This window comes from Alosa sapidissima, chromosome 23 (genome assembly GCF_018492685.1).
Source record: "Alosa sapidissima isolate fAloSap1 chromosome 23, fAloSap1.pri, whole genome shotgun sequence".
NCBI classification, from domain to species: Eukaryota; Metazoa; Chordata; class Actinopteri; order Clupeiformes; family Clupeidae; genus Alosa; species Alosa sapidissima.
The window spans coordinates 18713523-18737335 of NC_055979.1; the positions used below are offsets into that span (position 1 = coordinate 18713523).

General features: G+C 44.8%; 2 long non-coding RNA genes across 2 annotated transcripts in view; one reads left to right on the plus strand and one right to left on the minus strand.

Annotated features, from left to right (window-relative positions):
• Positions 1-1031: 1031 nt before the first annotated feature.
• The window catches only part of LOC121698206, a 27758-nt gene continuing 4976 nt past the window's right edge, over positions 1032-23813 (plus strand). The window contains exons 1-2 of the long non-coding RNA XR_006026712.1: positions 1032-1245; positions 2783-2842. This is a non-coding gene — a long non-coding RNA (uncharacterized LOC121698206). The remainder of the gene's footprint in view (positions 1246-2782; positions 2843-23813) is intronic.
• LOC121698208 lies at positions 2426-15590 on the minus strand. Its single transcript, XR_006026714.1, has 3 exons — positions 15556-15590; positions 4669-4821; positions 2426-2660 (listed from the first exon to the last, which is right to left on the minus strand). It is a non-coding gene; the product is annotated as an uncharacterized LOC121698208 (long non-coding RNA).

Below are 23813 nucleotides of genomic sequence, written 5' to 3' on the forward strand. Positions count from 1 at the left end.
CCCCTCGACTACATCTAAAGTTTTACGACACAAATTGTCTGGCTCTGGATTTACCAGTTGGGTGGCTTTCAGATGGGTTAGTGTTACCGCGTGCCGCCGTGCAGAATTACGCACAGTCATTCCCAATGAGTGTTTTGCGTTGTATCGTACGTGCCTGTTGGACAGTCGACTCACACACACGAATCGCACTGCTCTGACGACGATCTGGCTTGTGTGAATAACATCCACTTGCAGGAGATATGCAGATACTGAGAGTCTGCACACGTGGTAGGACCTGAGGCCAGTACTGGAGGAGCCCCAAGTGGACCTGCATTGTAGCTTTTAAAAGGATAAACATTTGCTTTACATCACATTCACTGTGTATGAAACTATCATTTACCATTTTGCATGGAACCTTGATGACGCTAACTGTTCTGGATGCCAGTCAGTGCACAACTCATCATTTACAATCAAATATTGAACCAAAGGCATCATTGGCACTCCCATGGGTTCACTTACTTCCTCTCTCATGTTTGGCACAACAAAGTGTTGCTAAGGACCAGAGTTCCCATTCTGCTGCTCTCAGTTCCACAGAATGTCACCACTTTGCTCTGTTTGGATTTCAACCCCATTATGATGAAGCTAATGGCGACATGGAGTTCTAAAATGTTTTTTAAAAATATAATGTAATATAGGCCTTAATATAATATAATATAATATAATATAATATGACATAATATAATAAAACTAATTGGATGTGATTGACAAGCTCTTTTCGCTTATTGTAAATGAGTGCCAGTTTTAGTTTTAATGTAAATGATCTTAGCTGTATCAATTTCAAGAGTTAATACCTCAAAGGACAGTTATTAATTTAAAAATATTCCTGTGGACCCAGTGAATGCCAGTGCTATCAATCCAGCCGTTGAGCTTTGGTGTGCTGACAGGATAATTAACACTGCACAAGGGTGGAGGAGCCTCGGGATTGGCCAATCTGGTGTGCCATATTAGGACTGTGCGAAAGCGAGATTAGGGGGACGGTGCGATTCGCAGGAACTGCTAAGTCAGTCGAGTGGAACCGCCTCTATTTATAGAAGCCTGGCCTTCTGGAGGAAAGAGTGGCTTTAGTTTGGTCTGGAGAAGGGGGAGGGTGTGTGTGTGTGTATGTGTGTGATTGTGTGTCTGTGTGTGTGTGTGTTGTGTGTGTGTGTGTGTGTGTGTGTGTATCTGAACGTTGAGGACCTCCTGACACAGCATAATTCTAAATTTGTGAGTATGGTGTCCCTGACCATTGGCCTTTCAGACCTTCATAAGTAACATCTTCAATAAGACCTAAATAGTGTGTGTGTGTGTGTGTTGTGTTTGTGTGAGTGTGTGTGTGTGTAGATTTGTGTGAACTGTTTAGCTCTAGTGCTTGTGTGATTGTGCCAGATTTCAAGATTAGAGGAGTGACATGGTATTGTGGTCCCTTTCTAACACACACACTCTCTCTCTCTTTCTCTCTCAATCTCTCTTGACAACATCAATAGAGAAATCTGCTTTTGTGTACGTTGTCTAATTGTCTGCCTGCAGGCATGTATTTACTGGTAGCCCGCCAATAGCTCTGTCCTTTCGGAGAGGAGAGGTGGGTAGCGTTTCCATCTCGATTTCCAAGCGATTAGTGCAAGATTAGTTGAGAGGGAGACAAGGTGTTGATTTCACTCACTCTCACGACACACACACATGTACTCTCTAACTCTCTCTAACACACACAACACACTCACACAACTCACTGACTTGCATGCATATAATCCAAGAAATTATCTCTCCTCCTGCATTCTCAGCAACATATATGCATAATATGCACATGCCCTTTGTGTTAATCATTATGCACTCTCTCTCTCTCTCTCTCTCTTTCACACACACATACATACACATGGTCACTAAGTAACATGCTCAAGTCTTTGAAACTGTGAGACGGGAGAGGTATCGTGCCAGTGTAGTTACATTGAGACTGAAATGAGCCGTGCCAGTCTGCAGAATGGCAGGCATTTCCACAGTGTGCTCCATGTTCTGATCACCATTGTTCATCAGGATGGGAAGCAGAAAAACAACAGCCATTGTGTGGCCGGGAGATAACATCAATATTCCACACATGCCCCATGTGATGGATCATCAGTCCTGTGTGTGTGTGTATTTGTTTGTGTGTGTGTGTGTGTGTGTGTGTGTGTGAGAGCATACATAGAAACACACAGCAAAGAACCTGACAGTTGGGCTAATGTTCCAAACAACCTCCAGTGTCCTTGTTAAAACACTGACACTCGTACAGATACAACCTACGTACGTGCCCATGCATACACACACACACACACACACACACACACACCCACACACAAGCCCAAACACATCTTCATGGGGTTACTGTCATCACACACTCACACAAGCACAAGGAAAAGGTCTGAATGTGATTTATCAGTGCTCCTCACCTCTGTTCTATGAGCAGACATTTAGTGTGCGCGCGTAGACACACACACACACACACACACACACACACAGACGTTAGTCCTGTTGACTGTCTCTGAGAGGCTGTAAGTCATCAGACGATCACGCCAGACTGCCAGACATGCGTTGGCTGGGGGATTGGGCTTTTTATGAAGGAAGATCTACAGCCTCTCTCTCGCTTGCCCAGTACCCTGAGATAATCCCTGTGTGAATGGGAGAGGTTAACACTTGGGACCAGGTGATGGATAAGGGGGACATTAAACTAGAAAAGATGCTATGATACAAGTAAAATGCTATGTTTGCAATGTTTATGCCCTGAAAACAGATGAACACCGGAATGGTCTGAACATTGAACATGAAATATTTTTGGGGAGGCAACAATTCAGTGAGTGCCTTTTACCTTTTTCATTTCCTCACACTGGATACACTCTCTCTACACACCTTTCACACCAATCAATGTTTAATCTGTATTTTCTCCAAGTCCAGTAATACAGTATCAGTATGTTACAATACGTCTCATTTATACATCCTTCAATGAAATTCTGTATTCTTTGATTGACTGAGTCATAATGGGCCTCCATTTATACGGGTGCAGAGGATGTCACCCCCCCACACACATACACACACACAGACTGTGCATATTAAAAGGCAGTTTCTTCTTTTCAACTCAAATATATATGTAGCCAACACCCATGATTCTAGTAACTAAGGTAAGCTACATCAACACACAGTCAGCTATGCACGTACATCAACAGAGGATGAATAGCCTACAGTAGGCAGTTACACTGAAATCTTGACATTCTGGCTGCTAAACAAACACACCATTTTAACACAGTTTCGGTGGTGCAGAAATGCAATCCCACCCCCCCCCCCCCCACCCCCCCCCGGACTGTTGTCTTCTCTCTTTTGGGGGGTCCAGGTCCTAATCAGGGGGGTCAGACCCCCCCAAAATCCCCTGTAATTACAACTGTGCACACACACACACACACACATACACACCTAAACCAGGGCCTGAGGACATTATGTGCCCGTATATGCTGGAATCATTAGCTCAGTGGTGAGAAACTGGGTTAGTATGGTGAGGGGCTGACAGGAGTGGGGTGAGTGGGGCGGGGCAGGTGGTGTTGGGGAAGGTCAAGGCCCCTCGGGTGGGGGGTGGTTAGGAAAAAGATTAGCAGCAGCGGCTGCTGGCTCATCAGAGGATAGTGTATCGAAACACGGAGCTGGGGGGGGGGGTGTCTAAATGCGTGGCTCGGACGAGCATGTGCAAGTAAGCAAACCAGCCACCGGGTGCTCACATGCGAGAAATGACAGCGGGCGGTAACCTACTTTTCCCTCCCTTCCCATTCTTTTAACCGACTGACCCCTGTTTACGTCCGACCGACTGACCCCTGTTTACGTCTGTGTCATATTTTCTTCCTTCCCTGAATGCATAGCATAAGGAATTCTGCAAGTGTCTTCTTCACGGCCACATGACTGTAAAACTGTCCCTCCTAGTTTATTGACTCCCCTCTCAACACACACACACACACATACACACACACACACACACACACACACACACACACACACACACACACACACACACACACACACACACACACACACACACCTACCTCCCCTGGACCATGCATGTTACTGGCCTAATGGATTTGTGTCCCGCCTGCCTTTTATTGATTCCAACATGGCTTTGAAGAGGAATCAATTAAGCATGATGGAGTTGTGTTGCTTTTTTTGCAGTCGCAGTTTGTTGCATTTGATTTGTTAATTGTTGTGAGTTTAGTGTTGACAGTGTAAGAGGGGTACACACACTCATGCACACACAGATACTCAAATATGGACATATGAGCATGAACTGCATGACTTATCCCTTAGTGGTACATGGATATTGACATTGGCGCGTCTGACTAGATTTCACAAAGCCAACAGCTTCTGTCAACAAAGCAATCAGCACACTTTGTGCCAATCATTTGCCGAGAGAATCAACAAATAGAGGCGAATTATAAACAACAGTGGGAGCATCTCTGGCAGAAACTGTAACGGTGCTTCGAGCGAGTTCTGTAGCAGCCCCCCCCCCCCCTCCCGTGAACCTGGCAACCGCTGCCGGAGATTAACAGCTCTGGAGCTCCTAGTCCTTGTAAACATTCTGAGACTGTCATCGTATGTCAGTCAGTCATGATGCTCACTCTATTAAATTGCCTAGCGTCTTACCAGACCAGGTAGCAGCAGGGGTAGCGTCTGGAAACGATCTGGTGATCGGACTCACGTTGGACCTGGTCCAGATCGGGTCCAGGAGTGGTGACCCAAAGCACTTCGATCAGGGCGTTCTCCAGACTGTCACAGCACTGTGACGACAACCACAACCTGTAATTGGTGACCCAAATTTGTTTTAGGATATCTGCCAGGTGATTCGTCAAGCCATTATTTATGGTAGAAGTACGCACAAGCAAAGGTCTTATAATTTATTGTTTATTCCGCACAGCCAGGTTTTGATGCCAGTGGCTAGAGCACACCTGTGTTCTTCTGTAGACAAGACTGTACTTCATGACCTAATTTTTATTTATTGGAAAGTTATTCAGGTGCATCTGGTAGTAAACTGAAATGCTCAGTTATTATCTATGACTCCTGATGGATGAAATACTTGCAATAGATAATAATATATTACTATAAATACAGTTTTTCTCAGTCGCTTTGGTGCTTTTTTCAGATCAGAATGAAAATTCTCATAACTATTAGTTCAACCTCCACAACATTTAGTCATTTGTGCACATCATAGTAGCAATTTCTCCTTCCTCTGAACAAATTGCAAATGCTTTTGGACATGTATCAGTTGCTTTCATACAATTCTCTGCTGTTTTTTAACATTATCATTTGCTCATGTCATGTCAGTCAAAATTAACTATACTTATGGATGCTGAATAGTCGTTCCCAATAAAACTAATAGTCTTTATTTCATTGCTTGAGTCATTACATACAAAATTGTTGAACTAGTTATCAAATTCTGTCACAATGCTGTGGAATTGCAAAGAGCATACAGTAAAAATGTACGTATTCAGTGTCTTGTACTCACTTACTCCCCTAACTACAGCAATGTGTAACTTTACTGTAGTTTTCAAATGGCTGTACAAGTACTGTATAGTGCTGTCTTGAGCATGTTCAGGTAGTGTCACCGAGTTCTGACCTTTTTTTGCATTGGAAAACACTGAGAGAACTGTCATAATGAAAACATGACAAAGCCATTTGACTATCTTGTTCATAAACGATGGTGTCAAGACTTCTCATTTTGATGACACTGACAGTTTCATTGACATGAATACCTGCTTTTGAGGAATGGACTATCCATTTTGAGCAAGTGACGTGCTTTTGCAGGTCATCCACTAGTTTTTACAGTTTGCACTAATTGTTTTGAGAAATGCACTAACTGCTGTGCAAATGTTAATAGTGATGTGAGAATAGCACCAAAGCGACTGAGAAAAACTGTAATAATAAATGTGCAAAAGAAATATACAACGTTACATACGTGCAAAAAAGGCTCAAACAAGAACAAATATATCTACAGGAAAAATTCAAGGTGAATGCTGTTACTGTTTTAAAACTTCTGACTTGATGGGTCCTGCGGTCCCAACAAGTGGGTGACCCTTTTGTGTTCTGACCCTGATAGTCGGTGACGTGCGGTCAGTAGTACGGAGGGAGCGGTTTGGACCTGGCCCCTGGCGCTCTGACACTGGCCCACCTGTGCCATGGCAACAAAGTCAACATTCCCTGGATGACCTGGCCGCGCACGGAACTTTCCCCACCTGCTTGCTGTGCACTCCGTCCACGCTAACGCTAACCCGGCGGTCATTGTGTTCATATCAAATTCATGTTTACCTACCCTTGCTGGACAAACAATACGCAGCTGTCCTTCCCCACACCCCATCCCAACAAACCCTACCCCCCCCCCCCACACACACACACACACAAACACACACACACAACCTCTCCTTCCAAAGTATGATGTGCCTATAAATATTAGCCTGTATTTTTAGCTAACTTTTGCTAGCGAAGGCCTGGTGGTGGTGGCACACCTGGTTATTGCAAGGTTAAATATGTCGCTGTTGACACTGGAACACCGGCCGATGGTAAATCAGTTTTACTGGCCTTGAAATATAAGAGCGCTTAAGGTCAGTGTTTTTGAGGTTGCTGCTGTTGCTGCTGCTGCCGTTGCGGCTGCCATTCGATATTGAGGCGGATTCAAGCATCCCTTGGTTGCAAATCTGCTTGTGTTGTTGTGCCAAGGCTCTTAAAACCTGCTGTGTGTGTGTGTGTGTGTGTGTGTGAGAATGTATGTGGACTTGTGTGTCTGCCTCAACGCTGCGTCCTTAGTGTTTATTTTCTCGTAATCTGGACAGCGAGCCATAAAAGCAGTAATTTATGACTTATCAGTTGGATCAGCACCGCAACCACTCACACACACACATACACTCTCACTTTCTCACAAGCATCCACAAATACACACACACACACACACACTCTCACTTTCTCACAAGCATCCACAAATACACACACACACACACACACACACAAGTCTCTCTCACATATCGATACACATTTCACACAGATGCACACATATACCCATGCAAACACATATGCCATAATCTCTCTCTCTCTCTCTCTCACACACACACACACACACACACACACACACACACACACACACACACACACACACATACAAACACACAAATGCATGTGCTATGTATGAAGGGCAACAGCCCCCCCATGCAAACCTTTACATGACCATGTGATGGTTTTCTGCATGGCTGGCAGGAACATTCACAAGGCACCGCACCCGTTCTGCTCTCTTGTTTGCCTCAATGTTCTATCCATCTGAGAGAGAGAGAGGGAGAGGAGAGAGACAGAGAGAGAGAGAGAGAGAGGGAGAGGAGAGAGAGGGAGGGAGAGAGAGAGAGAGGAGAGAGACAGAGAGAGAGACACAGAGAGAGGGAGAAGAGAGAGACAGAGAGACAGAGGAGAGAGGGAGAGAGAGAGAGAGACAGAGAGAGAGGGAGAAGAGAGAGACAGAGAGAGGGAGAGCAGAGAGAGAGGGAGAGAGAGAGAGCAGAGAGAGAGAGAGAGAGATGGCCAGCGAGGAGAGACTGCCTAGTAATGGACTCACATGTGTGCGTACATGTGGGAAAAAGGCATGTATCTGTGTGTAACTGTAACGGCCTGTGTCTATGTACATAAGAGAGTGTATTGTGTGTGTGAGCTCTTTTCTGGCACAGACGTAAACAAACACATTAGCGTAACGGCTCTGTGGCCCCACCTGAGTTTGCTCTGCTGAGTCGACGCCAGTGTTTGCTTAGCTGCACGTGTTAACCCCCGACGGCCACCTTTGACCCTCAGAGTCCGTGTGGCTCAGTATAGTGATCAGTCTGTCTCTGCAAAGCAAACAAGGGGACAGGGGGAGAACTGGAAAACAAGCCGGAAACTCAACAGCTTTGAGACAAAGTGTAGATGACTCTTGACCAGATTCTGGCCACATCTGGCCTGCATATGGCTCAGATACAGCACAGATATATAACTCCGATACGATACAGATATGCAAGTGTGGCGCAGATATAGTGCAGGTATTGCACAGATATGGGTGCGGATCTGGTTCAGGATTGGCTCGGATATGGCATGTATATGTTGCAGATAACCCCAGTGAAATGCTCTCAAAGGCTGTTCTGTTGGTGATGTTTTTTTTGCCCTCAAATGTCGCTTTGTTGGTGATTTTGTTTTTGATGGTAAATAGGCTTGGTTGCTGAATGGCCGCCATGAAAAATTGGCGGAAATAAACATCTCTTCTATTTATAGCACTAGGAAATCTCTTCTATGTCTATCTGACATTACAAATACTGTATGGCTCAGATATGGTGCAGAGAGGGTGAGGATATGTTTACACGTACATGGTTATTTTGAAAAAATGGAGACATTTCCCTGTTTGTGCCCTTTGTTTACATGCAAACAGAGAATTCGCCTCTGAAAACGATTCTTTCTAAAAACTCTGGCCAGAGTGGAGATTTTGTAAAACTGAGTTTTAGGCAGCCAACGTCACCGCATGCACCAAAACTTGCACCTGCTCCAAAAGTGTGACCAATGTTTACATTTTTATTTGGCTATGGTGATCATGGATGCATTCAGAGTGGCAGTTGCATTTATGTTGGTGCAAACTAGGGGTGTAAAGATTAACCGATACGTATCGGTATCCGTTTTTAACGTGTAAGATACGGCTACATCGATACGTGAAGCCCCGTATCGGAAAAAAACTGAAATGAACCGGTCGTTATATCGATTTACTTGTTATGAATCGGTGCACAACCTTTTCTGCTCGCTCAGACTCTCATTTACGTTCCAAGCACCGCATTCACCCCACTTCCGGTTTTGAAACTATACGTGGCACAGAATTGTGGGTAAAGCAGTTCGTTTTTGGTTACATTCATTGCCCAAAGTTGTCAAATGACCTCATTACCCATACATCTATTGCAACTTAAGCATGTGACAACTTGCACTCGGTCGGCTTTTGTTTTTCGAAATCCAGCGCGAAATTAAGCACTTATAGCATTCCTAAACAGCAACGATAGTCTGTAGAGTACCCTTACCTTTGATGAAGGGATTTCCTTAATGTTAAATAATAATTTGGCCCTTGCTGCTAAAACGATGCATAAATTATTAGCCAATGATTTTGTTCATATTCACTCAGACTTGTGGCATTTTAGGTTTCTGCATTAGGTCTACTGTTGGAACAAAATAAGCCCTGAGAGTTCATTGATTTGTAGGCCTATTTTATTCTTGTAGGGTAGGCTAGGCCTATATGAGAAAAGGCCAAGAGTGTCTTAAGCACTGTTTTATTTTATTTCGGTATTGTCTTACCTCAACAAGGCTACAGCTCCATGAAAAAAATCAGATATAACTCTACAAAATCTGTAAAGTCTATAAAAATGTATTTTTATGTTGTATTTGGCTGCTGTGTTTGACTGAAATGTAGACTATTCTTTTTTCATTTCAATACAGTATATGAAACAAACCTCAGTTTAGATAATCATATTCACACATTTTGTTGCCTAATTGACAACCATGACCATGATAATTGATAATATAAAATGAATGTGCACCTTGAGCAAATTATAAAAAATCTTTCAGAATGCTTTCTATTCTTGAACTGCATCGAATTGCATCGCATCGAATCGTACTGAATCATTTTTTGTAAACATGTATCTTTTCTTGTATCGAATCGTGCCCCTGTATCTAGATGCAAATCATATCGTCTTTTACATGAGAGATTCACACCCCTAGTGCAAACCCTTTTCGTCTGTTTGCATTTGCAAATACAGTTCAAAAGATAAAGAGACTATCTTTAGTCTCTTTAGATAAAGAAGTGATTTGTTGCGGTTGTTGCTATTTTCGGGATTCTGACTGGCTAACATGGGCTTGAGCTTCTCGTTACACTGCCACCTACAGGTTTGGCATGCTCTTGACGGCATATATACACGGGTCAGTGTAAACAAAACGGAGAGGGTGAAATAGAACAGAATATAAAAACGTGTAACGTGTAAACGTAACCTCGGAGTCAGCACCCTTTGCAGTGCCCTAGCTCTGGGTCTCTCCTCCATTACCAGACACAATAGGGACCAGAGAGATGGCTCTCCTGCAGTGACTATCAGGACTGGAGGAGTGCTGCTTGAAAGGGAGGAAGAAGAAAGAGTGCAAGGTCATGCTGGAAGAAGCCCAAGCTGGAGGCCTGCTGAGGGGCTTTTGTCCTGGCTGGAGAGTGGGGCTGTGACCGGCTAAAGCAGCTAACTGGAGCGAACAGATCGGCACCCGGTTCACATTCATACACAGCAAGACCTGGGAGTGGACGAAGGGACCTGGTGATCAAACGCATTTACACATAAGCACACACACACACACATTATACTAACAGATGCATACATGCACATACATGCTCCCACACAAACACACACACACACACAGATATATTCACCAGCACACACACTCACACACATGTGCATGCACGTGTACACAAACATGCAAATAAACAGACTCACTCACACAAACATGCATACATCCAGACACTCACACAAGCATGCACACACACAGATATGCACACACACACATAGTTGCATGTCTGTGTTTCTCAGTCAGCCTTTTGTTGTAGGAGCAGCTAATGGGCTTTTTTTCCTCTTGTTATGTTGCTGTTGCGGCATAATGGCACAGGTTGGAATCGCTCAGCACAGCAGAGACGCCTAACAAAAGGCCTGCGGAGGGGTCAGGGGGAGGAGAGGGGAGGACAGTGGGCCGAGGGGGGTTTGGGTCGTGTGGGGCCAGTACTGGGGGGGCATGGTGTGTGTTTGTGTGTGTGTGTGTGTGTGTGTGTGTCTGTGTCATTGTGTGTGTGTGTAGATGCGTGCGTGTTTGTGTGTGTGTAGATGTGTTTGTCTGTGTGTGTATGTAGATGCGTTTGTCTGTGTGTGTGTGTGTAGATGCATGTGTATGTGTGTGTATGTTTGTCTGTGGAGTTGGACAGCGGTCAGCTGTGTGCCAGATGTCCAGCTCTACTCCGCCTGTCTGACATCCCACCAGTCTGTTTGTTCACTCCCTTGTTCCCTCCTGCACTCGTTTGTCTCCTCTCCTCTCTCTCACTTCTCCTCCCCCTCTCATCCTCTCATTCATGTTCACTCCCTTGTTCCCTCCTGCACTCGTTTGCTTGATCTCACTTCTCCTCCTTTCAGCATTTGCCCTCCCCCTCTCATTCTCTCATCCATGTTCACTCCCTTGTCTTCTGCATGCTCACTCTCTGGTTCCATAAATGTTTTCTCCTTTAACATATCCTTATTCCATCTTTGACTTCTGCTTTGTCTCTCTTTTCTCCAGCCTCCCTCGCCCACTTATCTCATCTCTCTCTCTCTCTCTCTATCTCTCTTTCTCTCTCTCTCTCTCTCTCTCTCTCTCTCTCTCCCTGGACCAGAACCAGCATTGCTCTTCTGTTTTGATAAGAGCCTTGTCTGGACTCTTTAGCGATCAGTGCGCCGTCAGAACATTTTAGTGCCGTGGCAGCAGACTCTGACTGTGCTGCTGACGATTGCTGTGGTCTACTCCACATCCCAGAGCACCCGTTCAGCCCTAATGCGTTCCTGGGAAGGTGTTTTAGTGCACGTGGTGCTGATCATAAATGCAGGCCGAGCTACTCTGTGCTCTAATGGCACCATAAACGTTTTATTGACCTGCATCAGCTGATATGAAGCAACATTTTGAAGAGTCATTGCTGTTTGGAGTGAGTGTGACGTTATGCAATGTGGCCATTTTAAAGCATAGTCATTCTGATGTAAGGCTGTTGATTGTTGGGCTTGAAGGCCAATCAAATACACCCCTCCTTTCCGCGTTCCTGAAGCAGCGTTGTTGATAGGCTCCAATAGTGTTGGTTCTGCCTCGGCCACTTTGATTGTTGCACTTTAGCAGAGCCTGCACTGTGATGGAACAACAGGGTTCTTTTGCAGAGTCAGCACTGTGATGGAACAAAAGGGTTCTTGCCTGCACTGTGATGGAACAGTAGGGTTCTTTTGCAGAACCAGCACTGTGATGGAACAGGAGGGTTCTTGTCAGCACTGTGATGGAACAGTAGGGTTCTTTTGCAGAACCAGCACTGTGATGGAACAGCAGGGTTCTTTTGCAGAACCAGCACTGTGTGGAACAGCAGGATTATTGCCAGCACTGTGCTGGAACAGCAGGGTTCTTGTTTTGAGTGCACATACTCCGTCATCTGTAGGAATATAGGGAGAATTCCACTGAATTTGATGAACAACATAATCCATTATTATCGAGCACTACACTATTGACGAAGGATAAAGAAATTGCTGCATGTGCAAGTCATTGTGCATTGTTTTGTATGTGTTTTGCACTGAGACACAGATGTACAAGCAGAGCCCCTGACATATGACGTACAGACAGTCGGACAAACAGAGCCGTCCATGTACTTGTATGGTAGGCCTGCATGGACATGACGTTCTCATGATGCCCGTGACACTCTCAGCTGACATGTTTCATTCCAGTGGCGTATCATGTCCCGGGTGAGAGCACATGTTCTCATCTCTTTCTGTATGACAGCTGTTTACAATCAAACCCCCCCCCCCCCCCCCACCGGTAGAACCCCCTCAAGGGGTGGGCATCAACTGCCTGTTTGCCCACCTGCCTGACCGCAGTGGGCACTGGGTTCTCAGAATCGCCGCACGGCATCTCTTCGCACTCTATTTTTTCTCCCTGGACCTGCCCAGCCTTGCCCCCTCTTGCCAGTGCCCCCACGCTCTCTCCGAGGTGCGGCCCACTCTTGTTGTGGCCAGTAATGAATGGACGGCTGTTGGCAGGACCCCTCAATCGTTACCCTCACCTGCTAGCTGGCTCGACTCACTCAGTACCGACGGAGAGAAAAGAATCTGGGGTTTGTTTGAGTGTGTGTCTGCGTGTGTATATGTTTATGTGTGTATTTGTGTGTGTGTCTGCATATGTGTGTGTGTGTATCTGTGTGTGTGTGTGTGTGTGTGTGTGTGTGCCTCTGCCAGGGAGACGTATCGAGGGTACAGGTGTCAACGTTAATTAACAGCTTTTGAAATAACCCCGTCACCCCCCCCCCTCGCCCCTCCTTGTCCCAGAGCTCTATATAGGGGAGTGATCTGTATGATCTATTCGCACACGGCATGCAGCATGGAGCCTCAGGTTGCCTGAGCTCTCGGCCCTGTTTAGGCCGTTGGCTGTGTATGAAATGCAAAATTTCATACCGCCATAAATCTTGTGCCCTGGCTGAAGAGATGGTGGAGGGATGGGAAAGTGTGTGTGTGTGTGTGAGGAAGGAGGCAGCAGACCCGCTTATCTCTGTTTGTCTTTCCTCAAGCCCCCAACCCCCCCCCCCCCCCCCCCCACACACACACACACAGTCAGGAGTGTGCGGCGATGGGCCATGCCTTGTAACAGGCAGCTGTCAGACAGAGATGAAAGCCTTTCCTGTCAAAGTGCTGGTCTGCCAAGAACACGTTCTCTCTCGTCAACATCGTTGACAAACAACCCAGACCTCACAGACACACACACACACACACACACACCTCACACTTCTCTCCAAGACCTGACCAAAATAACACTGCATGTTTTATGTGATATCATACAGCTGTTGCCACATTTCATTTTTTCGTTCTCATTGTATTCGTTTGTGTTAGATGGGATTCATGCACCAGTCAGAGGGTACTTGTGCTCTCTGAATGCTAATGAAATGGCATACTAATCGGGCTTCACAAGTCTCAAAATAACCGTGTTAAGAACAAGGCACAGATTTCAGTATACAGATGCAATATTGGGGTACTTTGTTTTGTAAATGTTTTACTTTAATGCTAAGGAAACTATTAGATCCAATTTCACAAAGGCTGATGTAACATGTAGCACGAGCTAAGGATGAATCCGTTCAATTTTGGACCCAAGCCGATTATTTTCACTTTCGTTCTCACTGGGGGCCACAACATTTTGCACTTAGCAGAGTTGTGTCCTCTCAGAGCTCCATGTTAATTTACACTGTAGCTACTGTCTAAGAGATTACAAGATTGTCATTATCTTTTGGCTTTGAGCGTTTTCCATATGTGTTTACTGCCGTCACCTTTTGACAGTTTAACGGAACTCACCACCTGGTGACCTAGTCCAGTTAAGTCTTCAGCTCTCTCTTGAGTTACTGAGCTCTTTAAAACTTGCTTACTAAAGCACTGCCTTTCCCATATGTTTGTGTGTGTGTATGTGTGTGTGTGTGTCTGACTGTGAAAGAAAGAGAGAATGAGATAGAAAGAGAGAGGGAAAGAGAAAGACAGAGAAAGAGAGAGATAGAGCCCATCAGATAGTACAGCAAAGGAGGCCACCTGCAGTTGATCTGTTCACTTATGTGTGGGCTTCTACAGTAATAGCCAGAACACTAAAGCTGTTGAGCTTACTGGTTCAAGTCTAGCACAAGCGGCCCACATATTTGAATCCGCACAATATTCGGCCCTCAATGGAGCTCTTCTTTCAGCGACCGTAGATATTACTGGCCCACACTTTACAAGCCTGGTTTTTCCAGGGAGAAATGTGACTTGGCACTACAAAATTAGATCTGAGGCTGTAAATTGTCCATGTGTGGCAAAACGTCTCGAGCTATCACAGATCTGCCAGCAAAGCTCTCTTAAATGTCCCAGGGTCATATCTAACAAAAAGGTGACAGAGCCGTTGCAGTCATTCCTCCTCATCTCTGGAACCCCCACCCCATAACATAATGACTATATTCATTGTCCAAGACATATGGTAGAGAGAAAAAATCAACTGTAAGTTAATCAGAGCTTTGTTTGCCGTCTGCCCCCAATGACATGTCCTTAAACAGAAGATGCATAAAGCTGCACGAAGATCACATTACTTCACCTTTTTACTGGCTATCTCTTATCATGTTGCAGTAGCCTTGGGCTGATGGCTACGTTTAGACCTGCTAAGTGAACTAGTGTGGGGTTGCTAGGCCGTCTTAATTGGCTAATCTAATCGTGATTAGCTGTGACAAGTCGCTCTGCCCAGCGGAGAGGCCTAGCTGTTGTCGAAAACGCACGTTGGAGGAGAAGGCGACTTACCGACGGCTTGCGTCATGGGTTTCCCTCCTTGAGGCTTCTTTTAGCTGTGTCATTGCCCAGCGAGAGGGAGGCTGCTTCCGCTACTGCTTGGTTTCTAATCCGATTAGCCTGCCCGCTAAGCGGGTACAGAGTGACACAATTCATTCAGTGCATCCTGGGCTAAAACAGGTGTCATACGATACATGTAAGAATCCACAGGCGTTCAGATGTGCACTGTGCTGTCAGCATTCCATGTGGCTCGAAGCTTATAGCAGAAAGATGCCTCAGCCTGGCTCTGCTGCTAAGTCAGGTGAACTTTAATGATAGTGCGGACAACAAGGTCACTGTTGATGCCCTGACGATGAGCATTTTGCATTCATTACTCAAGGATCCCTCAGCCTAGAACACCACACATTAAAGGTACACTATGCAGGTTTTTTAGCTTAATATGCAAGTTGTTTTTAGCTAAATTTACCTTTATTTAACAGCTTCAGTCATGGGAATGGTTATATGACTTTTTCGGGTTGAATGGTGGCCGTCTCGCTTCCCCCTAGCGCCTGTGAGCGAATTTATTTTCAAACAAAGGATATCTATTAAGGTCTGAACAAAATATCTTTCCACTTCAGGAAATTACACAAACTCAGCCAGCTGCTAGCTAGCTAGCCAGCTAACTAAACTGTTTAAATTATTAAAATTTCCCTCGGGATGACTAAAGTATCTATCTACCTGTGCGCACACCTTGGAAACTAGATAATAATGATGGTGGTAGTTGTGAATAGTAACAACCAAAGTCTGAAGTACCATCACAGAGGCTAGCTAATAGCAGAGCCCGTTTACATTCTCTGCTACTAGTGTTTCTTAATGCAGCTTCTTCTGCTGTGTAACGTAGTTAGCGTTAATCTTTTCACAACAGCGACACCTCTGTTCAGGAGAATATTGCAACTAGTGTCGTGACCACGACGCGTGAGTATAAATGGTTACGGCGCTTCTGTGATGTCACATTGTCGCGCTACAGGTCGGGTGCGTCGAGTATGTGGCGCACTTAACGAGTCTAATGAATTGCTTTACTGCATTCAAATACACATTGCTTTACTGCATTCAAATACACATACACGCCAGCAGGCTCGGACTGGTAATCTGTACAGTGGGCCGGTCCACATGTGGGCCGGTGACCTCCGGGATTTTTTTTTTTTAAAGTTATTTAGCCTATTTGTGGCCCGTCATGTAGACCTAGGCTTAGCCCATAAATGCAGTTGCATCCATTTGGATTGGAGGGTGACAGGTCAATCATCTTGGCCTCTTCATGACAGGTTCAGTGTGTGTTACGATCGCGCCCCCCTGCCCCACCCCTCAAGTGGATTTGTCCAAGCAGCTGCTTGGTTTGTGGGGAAATATAGCCTACGAGTCCATGCATGGTAGCCTAGGCTATATAAGTGCCCTTCGCTGGCTGGTGTTCACATCATCACAGTTTAACCGTAAACAGCAATCAGAGGTGTCTAATTTTATTCCATAAATTTATTGTTTTTATAGACGTAAGTTGCACTCGCTACGAAGAGCTTCCATTTACTGCACCATGTAGGCTACTTCCAAGTTCCACTTTCACTGTCGTTGTGAGCTAAAAGGCTACTATATGGGAAATACTTTGAAGTTGCGTTGAAGTGCGCTTTGTCTGTCAACATAAAAAAAACTCCGGTTACCTACAATTTTCGCACAACTTGGTGGAAACTTGGTGGAGCACAGGTTAAAGAAAACCTATTCATGTTTGGACTCAAAAGGAACTTCAAAGTATTTCCCATATAGTAGCCTTTTAGCTCACAACGACAGTGAAAGTGGAACTTGGAAAGTGTCTCCACCGAGTTGTTACATTAGATGCACAATCAATCAGTCAATGCACGTAAAAAGTATCAACTGGTAAGTTAGTAACGAAGGTAGCCTAATTTTGCAAAATGTGATGACGGCACACAAACTTGGGCAAAAACGTTAAGTACACTTGTGGTGATAGCCTACAGTTAATGTGAATCTCTGACTATAAGCAATGTAGAAGATTTGCACCAAATAGGCCTAACTGTGGTTGTGTTTCTACAACATGTTGGCACAAATCATAATTTCTGTCAACTAAGACGATCTCCATGCATGTTCAGTAGCCTATATTTTTCATTTAGTCAAGCAGTGACATGTGGTTTAATCAGTGTTGGGCAAGTTTCTTCAAAATCGTAGATCGATCATGGAGATCGTCATAGTTGACAGAAATTACGATACTGATTATATAATAACCTATAGGTCCAAATCTAAATGTTTGGGTTCAGTTTATGAGGTGTTGCTACAGCATGATACTGTGTGTTTGTTATTTATGGGGGGGAATCAGGGGGGGATTTTGGTATCGGTGGGCTTGTGTGTGTGTGTGTGTGGGGGGGGGTCGTCGGTCCAGTAGTGGGCCGGTCCAGGAGAAAATTGCCAGGGCCAAATTTTGTTCCCAGTCCGACCCTGCACGCCAGGCACCAGCTAGAAAAAGGTAGTGATGGAGTTTCTCAGACATTCGAGCCAGCGAAAAAGAAGCAAAAACCGAGAAAACAGTAAGGAAATTGCCAATACTGCATAGTTTACCTTTAAAGAATTCTGCAACCTCTAAAGACATGATGTAGGCTACTCAAAGTAATGTTTATTTTCTGTTGCAATGTCTTATTAGCCACTTAATGGACCTATCTTCTTCATACTGGCAGAAAAAGTGTGTTATACATTGGAATGTCTTCCTCAATTGTCTGACTATCCTGTCCAATGGCATGCAAGCTTGATAGTTTGAAGAGGACTTTAGAGTTTAGTGTCCTGAATGCTGTCTTAATTGTTTTGTGATAGCAATGGCTGACCCCTGCCATGCAATAAAAAACATTTCGGTAGGCTACATACTGTAGGCCTACTTTTGGCTACTCTTTATAGCATTCCCAGCTCATTTAAATCCTATGTCCTTGCCAGATCATTTGCTATAAGCAAGGCAAAGCAGTGCATCTTATTATGTCCTATATTCATACATATTGGTTGTTCAAAGTACTTTGCGAGCAATAAAAGACACATGGAAAAAATGTGTCCACCAACAATATCCACAAACATGAATGCAGATCTTTCCACAATGGACATCATTACATCATCCGGTGGATTAGCATCTTGAACAGCGCACCCTTAGCATCTGAGCCAAGTGGAAGTGTTCTCTTTCTCTCCCAAGTGCCAGCCTTGCCAAAATCAGTCACCTCCTTCCTCCATGTTCCCCTCAAGAGGTGCACCAGAGTGGCTTCAGTCATCACACCCAGCCCCGCTGCTTGATTGTCTGGGCAATTTGTCTGATGTCTCGGGTGTCTCTTGCATTAGTAAGTAATGCAATCACTCCAGACAGCAGGCGCTCCAATGCGGCCTTCATTGTGTCTGGGTTTTTGACAGTGTTTGCTGTCTCCTGTTACATCTTGCTTACGTCCCATTCCTTCTGCTAAAGTATGTCTGCTGTATATGTTACTGTTTGTCTATGAGCCACTGGTGATGCTGCGAACAGCAGTAAGGAATGGAGACTTTTCTGGACTTTCTGTCCAGCTGATCATTCCATTGTGATGGTGTGGAGGAGCAGCGTTCCCCACAGGTGTTCTCAGTCATCTATCATTACTGGGTGTGGTGGAGAATGAGTAATGTCACCCCATTTGTTTGGCCCAGGTTCAAGTCTTTAACCCATCGTTGCAAGTCTGTGTTGCTTTGAATGAAAACATCTGCTAAATGCCAGTCAACTTTTACCTTCTTGACTTGTGATGGACAATATGATGGGACTTTGAGAGACTATGTATGTCAAGGAATTATTGTACCCTCTAAAGTATAATGAAAGTCTTTTATTTCAGTGATAACACTGCCTACTATATACTGCCACCCCACATTTAGGGAGGTTCACCACTGGATAAGATCAAGAAGAGGGAAGAAGGTGGCAGGAGATAGCAGTTCAATACAAAAATATATACCGGTAGATTTATTTTGTCAGTCAATTGGGCTAAACCATGTTAGAGGGGTGACGGTCTGTACCAATATCCCTACACAGTTAAAATCTTAGTACAAAGTTGCACACATACACAAGTTGTAAACACATACACAGCAATAAACATGACACTAAGTGCAGGTGGGTGTATGTTTGGTGGCAGTCTTTGCAGGGGTGGCCCAGGGCAGGCTTTTATAGGTTTTAGATGAAAGGAGAGAGCTCCTCTTTCACACACATTTAGATACATTTTGCTTCTGTGATTGGAAGGCCTTGCTGGTGAGGAATTGTAAAAGCCTTTGGACACTAAATTCCATAATTGCACATGCATTTTTTTTTTTGTTCCGTCTGTGAAATACAGAATGATGTGGTAGGAAAAACGTCATTCATTGACACTATAGGAATACTAAAAATGTTTTGACAGACAAAAGTTTTGGAGTGTAGACATGTAGAAAAACATCTTTTGTTATTACATTTCTCCAGTCATCCACTGACTGGAACGCACAGCTAAGGCACAGGATGCATTAGCTGTGTGTTCAATTGTTTATTTTGCATTAGGTGACCGTGAGTCTGTTTTAAATTATACGCTTTCATATGTTGATAAAGCTAGAGGCACTTTGTGTTTACAGAGCTCGATAGACATTATGTACTTAATGTCTCTGTATGTGTGATATTTCTCCATTTCATGAAAACATCTCTTATTTCTCAGTGATATATTCCTGTCATTAACAGCGCAGTAAGGAAACCAATATGGCTTTCTTAATGGATAGCCTTTTACATAACACACACACACACACTTTATATGTAATGACAAGGCAGGTTTATGTAACACTGTGACAGTCCTCCTCCATAAACACATCGGGGGGCGGGGGGGGGGGTGCTTTTGCAAGGCCGCAATCCCAGGGATCTCTGCTCTCTTGGGAATGAAGATCAGCTACTCCTGGCTCCGTGCTCCTGGTACCCTCCAACCCCACACCCCTCATCTTTGCATCCTTCAAGATGTAATACATATACACACACATGCTCACACACACACACACACACTCAACTTCACGCACGCACACACACACACACACACACACACACACAAACAAACACACACACATACCTCATATACAAATACACAATCTCTCTCTCACACACACACAGGCACATACCTCACATACTGTACATACACATACAGTACATGTTACATACATATTACTGTATACTCAAACACTCACAGATTGAGATGGATGTGCAGTCATTCCTTCATACACTCACATGTCACTATTTTCCACCTTTTTTCCACACACATGTACACATACATACTTTTATGAACACACTCATTCTCACACACAGATACACATACATATACATACACATTACTACATAGGTACAGTATACACACACACACACACACACACATTGTCTCATCCAAACAAACAAATACATTCAAACATACACTTACATGCATTCAAAGACACACTCATGTCCATATCCATGTAACAAATAAGGTGCACAAACAATCCATGTACAGAAGTAGATGCACACACGCACAGTCGCACACGCACGCGCACACACACACACACACACACACACACACACACACACACACACACAGAGAGAGAGAGAGTGCCCGTTGTGCACGTGACCCCGACTGCATCTGTCTTGGGTCGCCTTACTGTGGCCCGTCCCTGAGAGTTATTTGGGTGCTGGGACGCAGGAGGAGCTCAGGAGCTCGGGTTTCCATGCGGGCGCTCCGCGGAAGCTGTCCCGCTCCTCCCCACTCAACCTGCGCTACATTTGTCACGTCGCTCAGCCAGGACCCCCTGCTAAGTGTGAGGGGTTATTGGCAAATAAAATTGCCCCCAATTACTTTTCCACCTTAAGTAGGAATCCTCGGCCGGGGCTGGTGGCTTTCCATCACCCACCCCCCCCCCCCCCCCCCTCCAGTTTCTGGAAGCATCTGGGGCTGTTGTGTGTGTGTCTGTCCTGTCCTGACTGCCCAGGCCTTCCCCCTCGTGTGTGTGTCTGTCCTGTGCTGACTGGCCAGGCCTTCCCCCTTGCTGTGGGTCAAGCCAGATTTCCCTGTAAAGCCGCCTGGCTTGTCCGCGTAACTCTCCAGAAGCCACTTCTCAGTTTGATGCCAAAGTGAACAATCTCTCCCCAAGCGAGTGTGTGTGTGTGTGTGTGTATACGTATGTTAGTGGATGTGTATTTGTGTTTGTGTGTGTCTATATCTATGTGCATGTGAGTATGTGTGTGTGTGTATACGTATGTTAGTGGATGTGTGTTTGTGTTTGTTTATGTGTATGTCTATGTGCATGTGAGTATGTATGTGTGTGCGTGTCTCTGTCTATGCGCATGTGAGTATGTGTGTGTTTGTTTGTGTCTATCTATTTGTGTGTGTCTATCTATTTGTGCGTGTCTATCTATTTGTGTGTGTGTGGGTGTGGGTGCAATGCCTGTCTCAGGTGAAATGGACTCCACTAGTCGACCCCATTCCACGCCACACTGCTGCTGCAGCTCAAACCACAAGCACATTCAAAATTCAGTTGGAGCGCCGGCCCAAGGGCTCGGCCTCGACATGCACTGCCCGTGTAATGAGCCATAGTTGTGGCTTTTTAAAAACAGCACCCCGCACCTCAGCACCAGGCTCGGCCATGCCGCAAAACATGTGTCACTAGGCCTTTCACGCGGCCTAATTAAAATGTGCTCGCCACTCACCAGTGGCTCAGTGGAAATGCGTCTTTGTAGAGGGGTTTAGGGGCTGTGGGCCACCACCACAGACAGATCCCCCACACACACACACACACACACACACACACACACACGCAGACACATGCACACACACACCGTGGAGTGTCAGAGAAGAGAGGGATGAGTAGGTGATTAAAGGAGCTTTCTCGTGGTAACCTAATCACTTCACGCGGCATCGGACGGATGCTTCAGAGTGATGCGAAGACCAAGGTCCTGCTCTGTCCTGTCCTGACCCACATCTCACATCACAGACCAGGCTGGACACAGCCCTCCAACTTAAAAAAAGCAGAGTGGACCAGACGAGACAGGCTTAAGGACTCTGATTACGCTCTGCTTGCGTTTGTGTGTGTGTGTGAGGGCTGTCGGTGAGAGTACCATTGCCAGAAATGGACAGGATTGTTATCCTGTCTGGCAAACGAAGGCCCCTTCGCTGAGTGAAGCCGCAGGATTTGTCCTCTCAGCTGGGGCTGATCGCTGTCTCAGAACACACACACACACACACACACACACACACACACACACACACACACACACACACACACACGTCTAGGGCAAAAAGGCAACTGAGACATTAGAGAAGCCTACCATTAGCCAGCTCATAAGTGTAAATTGTGCTATTCTTTTAATATCTATTAATTCTGCTGTCTAGACTTTGGCAAATGAAAGATATGTGAATGACGTTATTTTAGTTGACTGAGGGCTGTAGAGAGAAAAAGCATATTTTTTCTAATCATTAGAGAAGAGGTCTTTCCAGGGTGTCCTAAATCAAGCAACATGTGCTAACGTAAGATGTGCTCATTTTAAAGGATGGAGATCTTCAACTTCAGTGGGTGTTGTGGTGGTTAGTGTAAGTCTAACTAAATCTAATTTAATAGCTAGGCTAAATCAATTTGCTAACTTAACACCAAATCTTAAGCACAAAACTTGATGAGTCTGCGCAATGCTCCTGCATCAGGCAACACAATAGCTATACTTCATGAATGATAACTTTGCATGTTGATAGACATTTTAATTAGGCCTCTCTGTGTTTGAAATATTATAAGGTAGCTAGTCACCTGAGTGAATCATCATGCATGGACGAAGATCATCAACCATGCTCCATCCAGCAGGTCAACAGGGCTACATAACTGCCACCACATGCACCTGACCAGACGCTTGTGCAACGTGCACCAAATACAGCTTGTTAATCACTGGCTTATTTCAGATAGCTGTTTTGAGAAATATGACTCAATGTAATTGACTATTTCCATGCAGGCAAAGTGGTCAGTGTTACCTAATCTCATGCTATTAAAGACCTTCTATTAATATGCCTGATCATTTAAATTAGATTATATGAGTCTGGCTGCATTGGGAAGTAGGTTATTGCTTTTTTTCAGTGTCTCTTCTTCAGCTCTTCACTCTCTTAATCTGTCAGCTGTCAACATTCATGTCCATGTCCAATTGTCCTTACAAACATTTGTCCTTATGAACATTAATGTCCACGTCCAATTGTCCTTACAAACATTTGTCCTTATTAACATCCATGGCCACGTCCAGTTGTCCTTGACAGTTTCGTGTCTGGTGGTTTGGATCATGTTATGCATCCATGTGTTGAAAAGAAAATTGTTTCTGTTCATCACATGATTTTATTCTGTGTATGTTTTTGGTGTCACACGTTTTGGACTTAGTACCACGATATCTTAGACCCATAACGATTACAACCTCTGATTGGTTCTCAAAAGGAGATTCAACCACCCAGCTTCTCTACAGAGTTTGCTATGTAGCGTCAAATATCCAGGAAGTCTTCTCCCTAGTGCTGAGTTCTGTTTGTTGCTCCATTGATAGTCTGTGTTGCTTTAATCCTTGGATTCCACTGCGCAGGAGATTAGCCTGTGCAGCTTGCCTGAGTGCCAGACCACTCTGTAATATAAGTATATATACTTTTTTGATCCCGTGAGGGAAATTTGGTCTCTGCATTTATCCCAATCCGTGAATTAGTGAAACACACTGCA